Genomic DNA, 14776 nt, shown 5'->3' with positions numbered 1-14776 from the left:
CTCTTTTCCTGGTACATTTACACCTGTTCTTCAAACAAGAGTTGTGTCACACAAGCTGACTCCCAGTTTTACACGTATTTTCCATGTCTAGAACCCAGCTGATTGTCTGATGGCTCAGTCACAGCAGAAATCTCTGGATAAATAAGTCCACATAATCAGTCTCTATATAACCCAACACATGCTGACACTTAGACGAAAAAAAAAAAAAAAAATCTAATAAAAAGCACCTGATAGACTGTTTTTCCACTCCCAGGATAAAGCAGTGCAATAACAGACACACCTAAATGTGTGCTCCAGCAAGTACCCTGTTCTTGAGCCAAATATCCTTTAGGAGAGTCAGGGCCCTCCCATAAAACTCTTGTTTTCTCATCAGCTTTATATAAATAAGCAATTTCCCAGGAGCACTTTCCATTTGACTCCCTATTACTCCAAACTCTCCCAAACCCATATGCATTTATAACTTGCTAAAGGGAAAAAAAGCATTGAAGCATTAAAATAAAAGTATAAAAGATGTGTATCTTGGTCCTTTGAGTCAATTGCAAAAGCTGTATTAATGCCAGAGTGTGGGGAGGAGGAAAGAGTGAAGTTAGCTAGAGCCTGGATATATAAAAAACCCAACAAATCAGGAGTTTTTCTACAATTTTATGATTAGAATCACTTTTCACAGGGTTCTGTAACATCTCATCACAGTTCTATTGACCACCTTTCTCTTCCATTCCCAACTGCTTTATGTCTCTGAGACAGCTCCATGGCTTGGGGTAGAACAGACCCAGAGAAAAGTCTGTGTTCTATTTCTTTGAGCATAAAGCCTTTCACCATGTGCTGAAAAATGTAGGTACCACTGGCTCCTGCAGCTCTTCATCTCCTTGATCTTAAATCAGCTCTTTTCCAGATGCTTTTTCAGAATATTCCACCCCTCTGATGCTTTTATTTCAGTGTGGTCTCTGCTTGTTTCTGGCTTTAGGATATTCCCTTTCCCTTCTTTCTCAGCAACTTCACATCACCAGAAAATAAACTGCCACTAATCAAATGATTCCTAGTTTTCTGACAAAATTCAAGTATTTATTTCTGCCATGTTGTAGTTCTTGAATCACTTTTTGAGAGACTATAGCACAAAGTAACAGAGATGTCAGCCCCTCTGAGGAGATACCATCAGTTGATAATCTGTGATTAAACCCATGCTTAACTCATGGTAATTTGGGTTAATTCATGGGTTAGTTTAAGGGAAAAATATACATGAATTTCAGAAATTGCTTTAACTGTAATTCAGCAACTTTATTACCTCATACAAATAAATTCTATCTTTGACAACTCCAACTTCAGTATCTTTTCTTCTGATGTAAAAAATCCTAAATCTGAAAAAAACCAGTCCTTTCAATACCTCTGAAGGAAAAGACTCAGCTGCCAACTTGGTAAATATCCCCCATAAAAATAAACTTTTTTTACTTACAGATATCCACCTGCAGAAAATGAAATGAGTTCCTTATGTGGGGTTTCATCAATGATGCCTGCATGATAAATCTGTGCTATTTTTATGTCTTTGCCTTTGAGATTTCACCTGATTCTTATTTACAAAGGACTAGATGCAATTCCCTGTACTCACTTAGATGTCACTTAGCATTTTACTACTGAAACAAACCCCAAAACTGATGACATTTCTGGCAATGCTTTGTGCATATTGATTTCCAGTTCAGAAACCACTAGAAAAGGTTTCACCAATGTTAAATGTCTTTTATTTTTCAATCACTGTTATACAGAGTAGAAAATGAAGTCAATTAAACTAAGAATACTGTATCTTAATGACATTACTTATTTATAAGACTAAAGCTATGTCCTTGTGGGTTTATGGTTATGCAGATCTAAGTTACAGTATTTGAAATAAACCTTCATCTTAACTTTGGCAAATAGGAAATATTTTTTAAAAGACTGGAAAATTTTTGTTTGGACAGAAATGGCTTCATTTTGACATATTTATAATACAAAACAAAGCTAAATGATTTGTAGGAACTGTCATAGCAACATGCTTTGCTTTAAATTGCCAAAATTCTGTTATAGAAATCACTCAGGTTTTAAATATTTTATGTAGTTTGCATGAAGAAATCATGAAGTGGAATGGATCCAAGTTTCCTGTCAGAGAAATTCCCCAGTTAGGATAGTGGTAGTTTTCCCCCCCACCCCCTCAACATGTTATTGCAAGTCCTGTGACCACTCTAGTTTGCTATATGTCCCTTCAGTATTTCTGAGCAGCTTCAACAATTCAATGAAAAAGCATTGTCTGGCTTTTTTCTTTAGTTTTTTTTTTTGGTGTGTGGTTTTTTTGTTTTCTTTTTTTTCTTTTTTTTTTTTTTTTTTTTAAGGGACAGTTCATTCAGCTGTTATTCAAAAAGGAAGAATGATTTGAAGATGTCAATATTCCTGCAGTGCCATTCCCATTTGAGGTGTGCTGTATGTAATTTTCAGAAGCAATAAAGCTGCTTTATTCAACTGAAATATTCACAGCATTTCTGAAATCAAGGTTTTTATCTAAATGTGGCTCCCTTGTTTTACAAGGAGCATTCTTCTCACACTTCTCTCACAATGATCAGGTCCATGTGGGTTTTTGGAATGTCATTTTCCTTCTGTGGGAAATTGCATCCATCTCCAGGCTCCAGTGATGAGCCTGCTGCTGGATAACTGCATAACCCTGGGATCATTCACACACACAAACACAAAAAGGAATTATTTAATAAGGACTGGGCAAAGGGGTGTGAAATACTCCAGGCTTATTGCTCATGATCCATTAATAATGTCAGAATAAAAAAAAAAACCTGAATTTTATGTTGTTGTATTATTCTGTAGATGAGAAAAGATTTCTTAGTTGAGCTTCAGCATGAAAAAAGGTTTGACCTCTCTGAAAAAGTTAATTAACAAGGAAGACTCAGTAAATTAGGTCAGAACATCCATTAAGATTCAAGACAATTCCAGCTTACAACACACTGGCCACCACCACTAGTAGCTCTTGTCATCAGATGTCTGTATTTCAGTTTTTTCTTGACTTTTCCCTCCTTTTTTACTTACAGAACCTGTTCCATTAGAGAAATTAGCTTTCTATAATTTTCATGACTCATCAAGGCCTGAAGGAAAAAAACCAGAATCATCCACAGTCTCCTCATTTGTGACACACACTATTAACAACTTCATTAACTTTCTTCAGGCCATGTTTTAGCTTAAAGTCTCTTGTGAATTTTTACAGGAGTTACTGGAAAGATGCATTGTCTTGGGCTTCTGTCTAGAGAAAAAAAAAAAAAGAATTAGAAAGTTTACATTACTTTAAGGTGTGGGAAATAATTCCTGTAAGCATTATTGTAAGTAAACAAATCTTCATCACTGCTTTGTGCTCAAAAGACAGAAAATATATTTAATTGCATTTTTTCTAATTAGGAAACAATATATCACAACCATCTGCTTTAACCCTTGATTAAGAACACAGAATCATTAATGTAGAGCAAAACAGAAACTATAAACAAGAAGAAAAGTTTCTAAACCCAAGTTTTTTGTTCTATACCTAGTTACCCTTAGACTACCAACATGAAACATTTTATCAGATATATCAGATATAAATAAAGCCTGTCCTCTATAAATCTCATAAAGGCAGAGTTTGTACAATAAGGCCTGAGAAAGGATCTCAGTTTAGCTCAATACTCCTGACACTGCAGAACAGCACTGGGTACTGAGGAATCCAGCAGTTTTCACTGTGAGGAGCAAGTACTGGGCAGCTTTCCATCCCAGCCATGTGCAGAGAGCACAACAGGATGTAAAAATGGAAAAAGCAGAAGGGTCGAGGGCAGTAACTTCCCTGAAGTGAAGCAAATCCACTGGCTCTTTTCTTCCAGAGCAGAATACTTCCTGAACTGGATGTGCAGCCATGGCAGACAGAAACCCTTCCAAAAACCCTTCTGCTCCTCAGACTGACAATTCTTAAGTCAATCTTACTTTGTGCCAGTTATTAAGATCTGCATATGAATCCTTCTCCCTATGCTTTTCTTTGGCTGGGAAAAGAAAGGGATTCTAGGGACAGAGAAGCTCCAGAAGACAACTTTTAACCAGCTCTGCAAAGGCATGAGCCAAAAATACATCCTGCAGTTCTTCATCTGCACCTTCTGCCTTTTCCTCTGCCACCTCCTGTCCCTTTTCTCACCCACTCAGCCCAGTTCCCTCCTCCTCTGGTGTGTCCCTCTCCTTGCTCTGCCCTCTGGACAAGCCTCCCTGAACACAAATTCTGTGCACAGATGAACCATGCTGAATTACAGCTTGCATCATTGTTTACCTCTGACAAGTTTCCTTAATTGAGAAAGAAAAAAACTGTTCTGGCGTTGCGTGGGCTTCCCAGTCATGGACAGATTTCCTGTTGTTTTGATGCAGTGTGCAAACATAAGAAAATAGAATTTGTTTTCCAAGGAGCTAACAACATCAGCAGCACAAGGCATGGAGTGTTTACAAACAACAGATGGGAGACAAACAGCTCGAAGGTGGCGGTCAGCATGGGAAGCAGCACTCTCTGCCTAAGTGCTGCTTGTCTGAACAAGAGGTTTGTAGGCAAGAGGAGCTCTGAGGAGAGATAGAAAATGATTTTTTTTCTGATATATGTACAGTTAAGAAAGCTTTGAGGTAGAGAAACTGAGGCAGCTTCAAAGAAGTCAAGTCAACTATTCAAGAAGAGAAAAATACATTTTCCTGAGTCTCAGTCTTTGAGACAGAAACACATTCACTTTATTTATAAATGTGAGAAAAAGGAGTTATGGCATTTGAACTGAATATTCCAAAATTTGTATCACATTCCCTGAATATATGCAAAACTTGTTAACCTTCTTTCTTTATCCCCCTTCAAAATACAGACCTAATGAATCCACTGCAAAGTGCCCTTCTTGCAGTGAAAGGCTGAGAGATGATCTCCACAAACACTCAACCCCCTGCCCTGACAACTGGTGGCATCCACTGAAGTTCAGAGGAAAATTTCAACAAAACTGAAAACCTGTTCCTATGGCTTTGAGAAGAAACTATTTAAGGAAAAGGCCTTTTAACAGCCTGCTATGGTGGGTATTGATTTAAGTCCAACACCAGCAAAGAGCAGGTGTATTCTTTGTGTTTCTTTTGAATTTTTAAATTCAGCTTTCTGAAAGCAGTGAAGGTACCTGCCCTACCCTCTCTGGCATTAAAAGGAGGATAGACAGACCCCCTGTGGTTTTTTTTTTGTATTTTTTCCAAACAAACTGCATCTGCTGCTTGCCTGCAAGTCACTTCAGGGGTCTGAGGCAGGGTGAGTCCCTGGATGCTCTGCCTGGCAGGTTCCTGGCAGCCAGAGAAAGGGGAAGCAGAGGGCAGGACAGGCAGGGGCCTCTGTGTCCACCTTGCAAGTGCCTCTCCATCCAATACCCAATTCAAATATCTTGCAGGATGGGGAGGCTTCACTGTGCTGCTCATGGAATATCCAGCACAGAAGTGTCTCACTGCATAGGAGAAGCAGGAAATATTTTTGACACATTTACTTGAGCAATACAGCACTCAAGTAAATGTGTCAAAAATGACATACCCAAACCAAAATACAGATACCCAAATGTGTTCAGGGACAGGGAGTGATGTTAGTCAATCCCTGGATATTTATGTGCACTCAGTCAAGTCCAAAAGGAAATGTCTTATTATACAAGGCACTGAAAGATCTTTTGAGAGCTGCTGACAACCTCCCTTCAGCACAGGCAGCCAAATATCTACATTAAAGCAACAAGCTGGTTGGTCTTTAAAGATCAATGGGCCTAAAAGAAGCTTAAAGTATTCCAAGTTCCACCTGCAACTTTCAAAGTCTGGTTGAATTGCCTATGAGATAGATCCTCCTCAGTTTCTCTCACCTAGATATTAGTCAAATTATTCTTTTCCTTAAAAATCCCTACTAGTCTTTGTTTCCCTGTTGTCTAAAATTATCTTTTTTCACTAAATCACAAATGCTGTACAAATAGGAACAGGCATTCAGGATTAGGTGGGGAAGAAAGCCCATTTAGACACAGAGGTATTGAGATAATAACAGAAGATGTAAGAACTCAAAAAAGTTCATGTTCTTGAAGCAAACAATCAAGCTGGTTTTCAGCAATAATCTCTCTTGGTGTAGAGTAAAAGGTGTGAAGGGTTTTCTTGTGTGTACACAGACACAATGCTGAGACTTTATGCTGGTGAAAGGGGGGTAATTCCTGCTGTGGTATTCTCACAAGAGCAAGATGTAGAGATAAAAACACAGTTTGTATTACTCCAAGAAGCAGACTAAGCTATTGTAAGACTGAAAACATGTCAAATATTAAGTCTAACTGGAGAAGCTGGTATTGTACAGTACTTAGATGAAAGGAAAATACAAGAAAACAGAGGGAAAAAAAAAAAGAGATAAATTACGTGACAGATATTATAGCAAAAGCTGAATGCCCAGTTAAGCCAAATGTGAAGGAAAAAAGAGATATATTGATTGCTACATTAAAAATAAGCCAAAAAGCTAGAATTAGCATGAAGAAATAATATTGTGATTATATTTGCAAACATGTCCAATTTAATTTCAGATCTTTCTTCAATGTAAATTCTTCTGGTATGCTGGAAAAGATAAAAGTTTTAGGTTGTTATCTCCATTATCAAACTTTGTCAGAGATCACATGTCACATGTAATTTTATGGAGAAAAAATTTGCTGGATTTTAATGGTATGCAGAAAAAAATTATTTACACTACACTACATCATGTCAAGGTCCCTTCTTTCTAATATTGTTATTAAAGAAAAAATTTCAAAAGATGATTCAGAAAGTCAAGATCTGTCTGTGCATCAACAAACTATAGATTAAGATTTGGAAACCATGACTCGTGTGAGCTGAAATTTGCAGAGTGATACCCTTGGAATAAAGAATCTGCCTGTAAAGCCACAATTCCCAATGTAGAGTTCCTTGAGCAGAGAAACTCAACCCCCCTTGATTTCCTTTCCTTGTTATCCCAGGGACCACTCAGCTTTGGGTTCTTCTGAGAGGAGTGGACTCAGAGAACCTCACTGCTCTTCCTGCCATGTGAATCCTGTGAACAGCGGTTACAAATTCAGTTTTCTTCCTTTTCTTTGAGACAGTGATAAAGATAAGGGTGATTTCAAAAATCAGTTAATAACCTAAAGGAAAGAAAGAAATGACAGAGCCTCTTTCAGGACCATGAAAAATAAGTTCATACAGCTCTTCCAGATGTTCAGATTTCTTCATGGCATTCTGGGAGATCTCTTTGCAACAGTCCAGCAATCCATGTCTTCTGTCTCAGACAAAAGTGATCTGGACTAGGTAAGTAATCTCATTTATTTATGAAATTGACACATTTTAAACAAAAACATACAAAACCAGCTGAACGAGTCCTTAGGTTCAAATTTACAAGAGATGTATTTGAAGCCTTGCTACTGGTGAAGGGGGAAAATACCATTTTTCATAATCATGCTTATTTATTATTTGTGGTCTTACATGTACACTATAGCTCATGCTCATTTCAGTCAGATGCCTGGAGGAACATTTAGCTGACATTCAATTAGCAAAGTAATGCACGGTGATAAAGCAGTAGGTAATTTACCAAGTTCTGTTTGGGAGCATTCCTTGTTGCCATTAATATTCACAACACCAGTTGTGATTATTCACAGCCAGTTCCAAAGGAAAGCACTGCCCCTATCTAGAAAAAACAACTATCCAGAACATTTGGATGACAAAAATAAAGGCAAGAAACAGAAGGTCTGTAGATGACAGTTTCCTAACATCACATGGCTCCATTTAACAGGGTGGGAAGGACAATAACAGTACCTAGAAAGGGAATTTGGTGCCACCTGGGAGTCTGTTAAAGACACAAACTAAATCCCCCTTTTGCCTTGCACCAAGAATTTGTATCTCATCATAAAGGGGAGATCAGACTAGCATGGTCTCTGTTCACACCTGACACTATGAGGTTCAAATAATTCAAAGTATTTCTGTACATTACTGACTGTGACTACTTACTTCTAGCCACATGGCTGCACAAAGTATGTACCATGAAGCATCTGGTCACATTTAAATTCAAATTTAAACAAGTTCTTGCCTAAGATTTTTTTTTCCCAGCTTAAAACCCTGAGAGAAGTTTCCTATGCAGCTCTGCTCTTCACTTATTCACTGTAAGCATGAATATAGATCCTGACTTTATTTTTATATAGGAAGAGAGAAGAAAAAGATAAAACTGCTGCCTCTACTTGAGGCCTAACAGGCACCTGTACCACTAACATCATTCCCATATAGGCTGAGGCGGGGAAATTGTTTTTGGCAAGATCCCTGCAAGCCTAAAACTGTCAAGCAAAGGTAAAAGCGTGGGGGGACTGCTCCCCCTCCCCTCCTTGTTGCCTGTGAGTTTATGTAGAAGCCAGGGAAGCAGATGGATGCCACAAGAGGTGCAAAGGATGCCTGGAACAACAGCACTGTCAGTGGGATCGGCACTGCACGGGAACGGCAGAATCCCTTCGCGACACCCACGCTGCACAGGGATCCTCCACCACTGGGGCTCTCGCCACTTCAGGCTCAGCGGTTTTGGAGCAGCATGTCCAAAAGAGACAGCAGAAGGTGCTGCCAGGGTAGCAAAAAAAAAATAAAAAATGTTGGTAAGATGAGCAATACAGTTGAAATACGGGAGAACTGAAAGTGTAAAGAGGGAACATTGCACAGAATGAGCAAATCACAGGATCAATGAGGTTGGAAAAGACTCTGAGATTATCAAGTTCAACCTATGACCCAACATCACCGAGGGGCTGGTCCAGCCCTTCCTTAAACACCTCGAGGGATGGTGACTCCACACCTCCCTGGACAGCCCATCCCAATGTCTAATCACCCTTTCTGTGGAGAAATCCCTCCTAATGTCCAACCCGAACCTCTTCTGGCACAGCTTTGGGCTGTGACCTGTCATCCTGTCGCTGACTCGCTGGGAGCAGGACCCGACCCCCGCCTGGCACAGCCTCCTGCCAGGTAGGGCTGTCAGGAAGACAGACATACACACAGAGTTTTTGTAGTTTAAGAGAACAGGAGAACTGAGGTTCTGGCAATACATCCATAACCCAGCGGTCCCATCCATGGCCACCCTGCGAGGCGCACGGAGCGCCACAAACGCACCCAGAGAGCGCCTCAGGCTCCGGCTCCAGCCCTGCCGCCGCTCCCAGCGCTGTCCCTGGCCCGGCTGTGCCCGGGGAGCGCCGCTGCCTTCAGGGAACCGCGGAACCATTGGCCTGCAGGGGCACCCCGAAACCCATCTGGTCCCTGGGCAGCGACGCCTCCCACTAACCCAGGTCGCTCCAAGCGCGTCCAACCCGGCCCTGGGATGAGGCAACACAGCTTCCCTGGGCAGCCTGTGCCAGGGCCTCACCGCCATCACACGGAGGAATTTCCTCCTATAATCGAATCCAAACGCACTCTCCTTCAATGCCAGCCCGTTCCCCTCGTGCTGTCACAACCTCTCTCGTAAACAGCCTCCCTCCATCACTCCCGTGCCGCCCCTCGCCCCGCACCGCGGCCGCGTCCCCCGCTCCCGCCGCGCCCGCGGCCCGCTCTCAGCGCCCCACCTGCCGCAGCCGAGCCCGCTCCGTACTCACGGCCGGCCCCGGAGCCGGGAGCGGCGGCTCCATCCCTCCATCCCTCCCTCCCTCGCCGGCAGCGCCCGGCGGCGCAGGCGCGCTGCCGCCTCCTCCCCCCGTGGCTGTGGCGGGGCGGCCGCGGCGGCAGCGCCCGGCTCCGCTCAGAGCCGAGCGAGCGCGGCTCGGGCCGGCGGCGGGAGGAGGGAGCGAGGCGAGCGGGGAGGCGGGGACCGGGCGAGGGAGCCGCGCCGCACTCCCGGCCCGTCAGTGACCGGCGCTGCTGGGGAGGAGGAGGAGGCGGCGGAGGAGGAGGCGGCGGCGGCGGCGAGAGATTCTCCCACCCCCACCCACCGAGCTGAGGTGAGGCCAGGGCAAAGCATCCTCCTTTCTTTCCCTCATCCCTTCCTCCCTTTTCATCCTTCCTCCCGACCTCCTTCCTTTCATCCTTCCTTCCTTATCCTCCTTCCCCCTCATCCTTCCCTGCGCTTCCTGGTCCTCCTTTCCTTTCTTCTCTCCTTAGCCACCTTTCTCCACTCCTCCCCATCCCCCAGGCTCCCTCTCCCCGTGCCCACATTTCGCACCCTCCAGATATAATAATCTTGCCTTCCCCACCCCCCCCCCCCGCTTTTCTTTTTTTTTAATTTCCTTTTTTTTTTAATTTTAATTTTTTAAAATGCAATTTCAATTCTCGCGCAGTGAAAGACCGGGAGAGTGAAAGAGACAGAGTCGGTCACAGAGATAATCCCCCCTCCTGTAAAGAATGGATTTGAATTAATGGTCATTTTGTGGTGTGTGTATTATGGGAAGAGGAGGATTATATTTAGGGAAGAAAAGAGAGGGTCAAAGGTGTGCTGTTTGACTTATTCATCTATTTACCCGCCATCACTTCGAGGTGAAACCTGGCTCCGTATTATCTTAAGTATTTTTTTTTGTTGGGGTGGGGGGGTATTGTTTGAAATCATCCTCCTTTCTTCAGGCGTCAGCGGCTCCTTCCTCCCGCTCTGCATGCCCCTGTGCGCCCCTGTGGTTTGCAGCGCTGCGCTCCGATTGTGCGAGCGGGAGCGGCGGGCAGGGCTCGGGGAGCGGGGCTGGGCTGGACGGGGCTCGGCCGCCTCCTCCGTCCCTTCCCCGGCCTCGCTCCCCCGGGGTCCGAGACCTCCCCAACACCCGCTGCCCATCGCAGCCAGCGCCCGGCCCCAGAGCTGCAGCTCCCGGCGCAGGATCTGCTCCGCGGGCGAGGAGCGAAAGTTTAAAGCGTGGCTTTGTCTGTCGTGGAGCCCTGGGGATGCTGGCTGGAAGGCGACAGCAGCAGTGTCTCCTTGGGGGGCTCCTGGGACTGGAAGAAGTTTTGCTCGGCCGTGCTGGTGCTGCTGGGCAGCTGCCAGACTCGCCGGGCTGCCGTGCCCATCTGGGAGCTGGGGATGCTCGGCGGGACGTCGGGATTTGGGAACGAAACTTTTACCCCAGTTTACAGCGGGGTGTTGCCTGAGGTGGCAGGAGCTTCCCTCTGGAGGCTGGAGGGGTGATTGCCCTCCCTGGTGTCTCGCTGGCTGCTTGTGATGCCTGGGTTCTCTCTGAGGTGATGCTCTGTCACTTGGTGGTTGTGCCTCTCTCCCTTGGAGCATTTATTCCATTGCCAGCGTGCTTTGGACAATCCCAGCCTTTTCAAACTTCAGTTTGCTGAATTCGGAGTTAGTTCATACTTCACCAGGATAGAAATGTTTCAGCCCCTTTTATTTTAGAAATCTAGAGATACCACAGCAGCCGATGCTACAGCACAACTCTATGAGCCTGGATATTTAACGTGTATATTACACATTGCCTTGGCGTGTACTCCTGAAAAATGTTGGACTTGTCCAGACTGTGAGTGCTGTGTGTGTTTTGGAGTGCCAGGTAGATGAGGAGCATAAACAGGAGCAGGCTCAAAGATGCTGCTGGTGTGACCACCAGATTTTCCTGGCTTTGTGGCTATTACAACGCTGCTGGTTTTCCTTTTTTACCCGTAGCGCCTGTGGTTGATACAATGCATTGTATCATCCTTTTGGTACTCCAGGTCAAACAGGATTCTTTCTAGAGGAGAAAAAGTACGGATGTGAAGGGTGAAGTTCTGCTGTCAGTTGTGTAAATGCTTGTTTACAGAAATACCACCTCAGCTGGGTACAAGGTAGCTGTAATTCCATTAATGGGCTCTGCTGGTGAGAGAAGCCTCGACAGGAAAGCTCCAGTGTCACTCGAGCCCTGACATGGAAATACAACTGTAATTCATGCAGATTTTCTGGGAGCTCTTTTAATATTAATGTTGAGCATGCATGGTACTACTGAAATACCTTTGAAGCATTGAAAACCAAGAGTGTTTGTAGGCTGAGGCTTGAAAGCCAAAGGAAGCAATTAGATCTCCTGCTCTGACCCCTTGACTTGTAGTCAGTTTCAGTTGGATTTCATCCAGTTACTCTCGAATGCAATAACTTGCTTTGGCTGAAACATGTTTTCCAGAAAAATTGGAATTTTGATCGCAAGACAGAGGTATAGAGTCTGCTGTTTATTAAGTTATTTGGCTTCAGCTTCTAGTCACTGGTTAGTGCCTTTCTCCACTATGCTAAAGAACTCAAAGTATTTTCTTGCCATGGAAGTATTTATCTGCTGTAACCCAGTACTCCCTCTCTTCTCTACTTGAAAAACCAAGTGAACTGAAATTCTTTCAATTTGTCACTGCATGCATTTCCCTCACAACTCAGTTTCTGGGGATTGTTTTTTCCAAATGCACTTTTTCAGCGTTTTTATGAAAACGTGAGCTGGATGCAGACACTAGAACCTTGTCTCAGGAGTGTTTTGTGCATTTAAATATTACCTCTCTGGTGTTACTCTCCTGCTGCTGCATCACATTTACATATTAAATCTTCATTTGCAACCCTGCATTTTGATCTCCTTTTCTCTGGGTACTCTCATTGTGGCAAACCTTTTGCAGGACTGTTTCTTTCCACAAGAGTTCATCATTCCCTCGACTGGCATGTGTTTTCCTGATTCCAGCTTTGTAACTTTGTACGTGGCTTTTTAAAATAACATTTTGTTTCTAGCATTGATTGATTATACCCAACACTCCTGATTGCTTTTTGGAACTGATTTATCTCAGTTATGTAGCACTCTATCAATTTATACTTGTGCAAGTTATGTCATGATTTGTGGTGTAGACTGAACAAATAATTGAAAAGGTGTTTTGTGGTAGTGGTTCCACCTTTGGGGAACTCCATATTAATCTGAGTTATGTTGTGATGAGCTCTTCTCTAAAGCTGTTCTTTTTTCTTTCTGAGATGTCACTTAACCAGTTCTTCACCAGTTTAATTGGTTCTGTTTTGTTGTCAGGCTTTCACAGATCACTGCACCAAGTGCCAGAAAAGTTTATACATGCAGACAGATATTTCTGCCAACTGGAAGTATCAGTCATATCAAGGAATTAAACCAAAATAATTTTAGAAAGTCAGCTTTCATTATATTACTTCCTATTATTTATTGCAGAGCTCTGACACATCAGTTGAGTCCCATATAATTTATATTAAATTATTGTTTTGTTCAAGACTTCCATTGTTCTAACCTTCCTATGGCTCCAGTCACTGTCTCACTCCATCTTTTAGAGAGTTGGTTGTAACATAAGTGTTCATTCAGACTTCTGGAATTTCCCCAGGATTTTCAGAATTCCTAAAAATCTGTACTGGTGGGACAGAGAGCTCCTTGGACACTTCTGTGAGTGCTTCTCCATGGTGATCTTTGGGCCTGCTGACCAAAAATATTTACTGCAAAGTAACACTGTTTTAATACTGTATTTGCAACGAGATGGAAAAATAATTAATATTCTCATGAGGTATCAGGAAGTCATAAACTTCTATATCTGCCCTTTTGCACTATTGGTGTAGCTCAGAGTCCCTGTTTAGCACCACACCTGTGTGACAGCTGAGATTTCCTTTGTTCCTGCAGTTCCCCCCTCCTTTTTTTCCTGTTGCCAAGAAATGTCTTCATTGTCACCTATTAGTTTTTTACACCTACTGTTTCAAAAAGTATGAATTTTTTATTCCTTAACACTTTTCTTCTTGTTTCATATGAATTATAACCACAGTATTTATTGAAATCTGTTTTGTGGCCAAATTGTAGTAGTTATGACAATGCCTTGCAGGTATTACATGCTGTCTGAACACACCAGCATGAGATTTTTTTTTTTTTTTTCTGTCTACAGTGACAGAGAGACGTTTTATTGCATTTTAGGTGAGCAGGCTTTGCTTTTACTACAGCATATTCCAAGGCTTGGCTAAAGAAAGCTGCACTCTTTATTCACTTGCTCCACAGTTTGTTCATAGGTGTATACAGCAAAGGAACACTTTGAATTTAGATGTAATATCAAATGGTCATGGAAAGATGAAGGGCAGCTATACAGAAATAATCATAAAATCACAAATGGTTTGGGTTGAAAGGGACTTTTAAGATCATCCAGTCCCACTCCCCTGCCAGGGTCAGGGACACCTTCCACTGCTCCAAGCACCAATGTCCAACCTGGCCTTGGGCATTCCAGGGATCCAGGGCAGCCACAGCTTCTCTGGGCACCCTGTGCATCACTCACAGGCAAGAAGAAGCAAATAAATAACACAATGTGCAGTTGGAAATGAGAAGGGCAACATGCAGAAATAGAGTAGCAGCACTAAGCTGTTCGTAATTAGTGTGGCACACTTAGGATATAACTTGGTGGGAGATTTTGTGGCTCAGGTCTGCAGGAATTGTTCCCTTAGAGCTGCTTTAGGTAAGATGCAAGAAGGAGATACGAAAAAGACCATGGTGGGAAGGGAAGATGAAAGTTACAAAAAGAAAGTTGCATTTCACGGGAGGGTGAGAGTACACCTGACTGAGATAAACTTGTTGATTTCATGTAAACACTACATTTGTTAGGTTTCAGTGCTCTGAAAACATTCCCTAGGCACAGCTCTCCAAGCCAGCAGGGAGCAGGAGCAGCTGAGGTCTCCTTCCTCTCTGGAGCTCCAGTACTGATGGCTGAGATCATCCAGCTGGGTCAGCACCACCTGAACCTGACTGGGAGCAAAGTGCTGCTGAGTCCAGCCTGCCCCCAGCAGTGTTGGAAAGTAAAAAGACAGGATTTTTTTAAGACTACTATAAGCAAAAAGTTA

At 43.1% G+C, this 14776-nt stretch overlaps 1 protein-coding gene and 1 long non-coding RNA gene across 3 annotated transcripts in view; one reads left to right on the top strand and one right to left on the bottom strand.

Moving 5' to 3' along the window:
- Nucleotides 1-3060: 3060 nt before the first annotated feature.
- LOC130252839 (uncharacterized) lies at nucleotides 3061-9704 on the bottom strand. Its single transcript, XR_008840447.1, has 2 exons — nucleotides 9600-9704; nucleotides 3061-8613 (listed from the first exon to the last, which is right to left on the bottom strand). It is a non-coding gene; the product is annotated as an uncharacterized LOC130252839 (long non-coding RNA).
- An 81-nt stretch (nucleotides 9705-9785) lies between these two features.
- CTNNA2 (catenin alpha 2) overlaps nucleotides 9786-14776 on the top strand; it is a 446082-nt gene continuing 441091 nt past the window's right edge. The window contains exon 1 of one of the 2 annotated variants that reach the window (XM_056490098.1): nucleotides 9786-9971. The gene's annotated coding sequence lies outside the window, so the exon portion shown is untranslated. The remainder of the gene's footprint in view (nucleotides 9972-14776) is intronic. The other variant, XM_056490099.1, reaches the window with a different exon arrangement.

This window comes from Oenanthe melanoleuca, chromosome 4 (assembly GCF_029582105.1).
Source record: "Oenanthe melanoleuca isolate GR-GAL-2019-014 chromosome 4, OMel1.0, whole genome shotgun sequence".
NCBI lineage: Eukaryota > Metazoa > Chordata > Aves > Passeriformes > Muscicapidae > Oenanthe > Oenanthe melanoleuca.
The sequence above is the reverse complement of the archived record's forward strand: the minus strand, read 5'-3'. Positions and strand labels throughout refer to the sequence as shown.